The sequence below is a fragment of the Triticum dicoccoides genome, chromosome 2B, assembly GCF_002162155.2.
Source record: "Triticum dicoccoides isolate Atlit2015 ecotype Zavitan chromosome 2B, WEW_v2.0, whole genome shotgun sequence".
Lineage (NCBI taxonomy): Eukaryota > Viridiplantae > Streptophyta > Magnoliopsida > Poales > Poaceae > Triticum > Triticum dicoccoides.
Window position 1 is genome coordinate 772,165,664 of NC_041383.1, and position 3,030 is coordinate 772,168,693.

Sequence of the window (3,030 nt, forward strand, 5' to 3'; positions counted from 1 at the left end):
GAGACGAGCACGTGACACCACTGCCACCCTGTCTTAGCGTAACGCGGGTCGAGGCGGACGTCGTCGCGGTAGCGACGACGGACGCCGAGACGAGCACGTGACACCACTGCCACCCTGTCTTAGCGTAACGCAAGTCAAGACGGACGTCGTTGCGGTAGCGACGACGGACGCCGAGACGAGCACGCGACACCACTGCCACCCTGTCTTAGCGTAACGCGAGTCGAGGAGGACGTCGTCGCGGTAGCGACGACGGACGCTGAGACGAGCACGTGAGGCCAATGGCATCTGTCAAAAAATATTCCTGATTTTCAGAAAATTCACAAATTTAAAAGTTGTTTATATTTTTAAAAATATGTTATCGCTTTGGAAAGTTTGTCATTAGTTGGAAAAGTTATTTATAGTAAATCAATTGAATGAATATTCCTGATTCAATCAAAAAATTGTAGATCAATTTTAGTTGAGTATTCTATTTCTTGGTGATAAAAATATTTTTCTAGGAAAAATTAATTGAAAGGGAAGAGAGGGATAGGCTAATTTGATTTTCTGTTAAGAAGTAGCAATTCATTTTAGTTGAAAGTGCTAGTTAATTTCAGTTGAAAGTGAGATTTCCCACCCATTACTATCCCTGAAAAACCGCTGGCCCAGAAAGGGAATTAGCGGAATAGGAAAAAACAGGCCCAAACTAAAAAAACGTGGAAAGGGAATAGAGCCTAGGTAGCTACTGGGCCGAGGCTGGGCCCAACTCACGAAAACAGGATCGCTCCAGGCCGGAATCGGTCGCGAAAGGGAATAGGAGGTGGGAGCCTGATCGCTAAACTTGTCGTTTGCTGTCGGATTGCTGTGGTCCGAAATCGACCGCGCGTCCTAGGACGCGCGCGCGCGCGTTAGCCACGCCCTATTCAGAGTTTGGTTGTTCGGTACAGGCAGCTGAAGTTCCTCTGTTTTCTGTAAGCCTCGTTTTGCTGAGTTGCTCTCCCCATGTAACTCTGAGCATTCTTCCTCTCTTGACAAACATCAACCTTTGGCCTTCAAGAAAATAGCCATCGAAGCACATGGACAAGGCGGGTTATATAAACTCATAGCTGAAATTTTCAACATCATCATAGCCAAAATTTTCATCATCATCATCGTGTTGTATTTACAATCGATCATGGGGTTGTGACATAAGCACAAGCTGCAACGAACACAACACCCCTAAGCAACTAGTACTCCTAATTTGGGCCCCAGCGGCTGAGGTACATCAGGGTCCTCAGCCCCTCCTCGGGGAAAAAAATTCCGTGGACACCGGTTGCAAACTGCCGCTCGTGCATACCCGAGGGGATCTGCCGACACCTGTCCTCCCGATGCATCCGACGGCGCGCTCCATGTGCTTCTATCCTCGGCTCGGGCGCCCTCGCTCGGCTCCCGATTAAAACGTTCCCGGCTCATTTGCTCGACGCACGCTGACGATCTCATCTCCCCGACTCATCGTTCCTCGGCTCAGCCATGTGAATGGATCCGGTTTGCACATCGCCGGAGCGATCCCATCGGCATCGGGCCGAGCGGCCATGCAACGTCAGCTATGCCTGAACGCCATGTCGACGAGCAGACTGACGACGGCGGCACTAGCGTCTCTGTACATGTCCTTGCGGAAGGATACAGACCATGCAGAGCTGGTGCAAATGTTGGGCGCATCGCGGTTCACCGCCCCAAAGTTGGGCATCCCTGTGTCCTCATGCCAGGCGACGAGCTGGCCGCCATGATCGCAAACACCTACACCGCCGGCGACGAGCTGGCCACCATGATCGCACACTCCTACGCCACCGGCGACTGGCGCATGGACGTATAGGCCTGTATGAATTTTTGAAGGGTTGATGTACGGCTGTATGTATGTGATAATTTTACAGTTTATGTAATTGTGTTGTATCATCGAATTTGATGCTCCATTGAAGAAATTCCCGCACATCGTGGCATCGTTACTGAAATTGCGGCGGAGTACTCAGCGCATCGTCCCGGCGTGCGGCGCCTGGTGGGCGGCGGCTTTTCCAACACGGGAGAGGTGCTGAGGGAGGTGACGCCTTGTTGACGGGAGGAGGTTTCCAAACTGGCCGGGCGTTGGAGACGAGATGGATCATCCACCATGGCTGCTACGTTCGCGAACAGATGGGGATCTGGTGTGGCAAGATCAGATCGTGCGCTAGGCAGCTCATAGGTACAGCCGGTATCGCATGAAGAGCCAAGCCTGGAGGTACAAATAAGCCGAGCGACGCAGGCAGGAGGGCGGCCTAGAGTGCGCCGTTGGATGCATCGGGAGGACAGGTGGCCGCAGATCAACTCGGGTACGCACGGGCGGCAGTTTGCAACCGGTGTCCACGGAATTTTTTTCCTGGATGGTAGGCATGAGCGTGGGCGCTGTGGAGGCGCTCAAGGACCAAACCAGGCTTTGCCGCTAGAACTACGCGCTCAGGTGAGTCAGGTCCATCCACCGAGCTGCCAAGTCCAAGGCCACCGTCCGCGGTGGCGTCTCGCAGGGCGCCAAGCAGCTTCCGGCCTCCACGGTTGCTGTGGCGGAGAGGCGGCGAGCGGCGAAGGCCGAGGAGGGGCTGAGGACTGTCATGTACCTCAGCTGTCGGGGGCCAAATTAGGAGTACTAGTAGCTTAGTGGTGTTGAGTTTGTTGAAGCTTGTGCTTATGTGACAACCCCATGATCGATTGTAAATACAACACGACGATGATGATGATGATTATATATCACCCTCCTTGTCCATGTGCTTCCATGACTATTTTTTGAAAGGCCAAAGGTACATGTCACAAGTGGTTATACCTTTTTATTAATTTGCAGGGCCATGTGTTATATATATTTTTGCATATTTTAAGAAATATATATTTTGTTCTATCAGTTGTCAATGTATAAAACTACAATGTGGGAAATTTCTGGTCTCCCAAGTGCCAAACGTCTAGATTTGCATCTTGACACGTTTATAGTTGTCTTACCATCAAGTTAACACGATGATTTTGAATGTACCAAATTGATATTATTCCTTAGGAGGA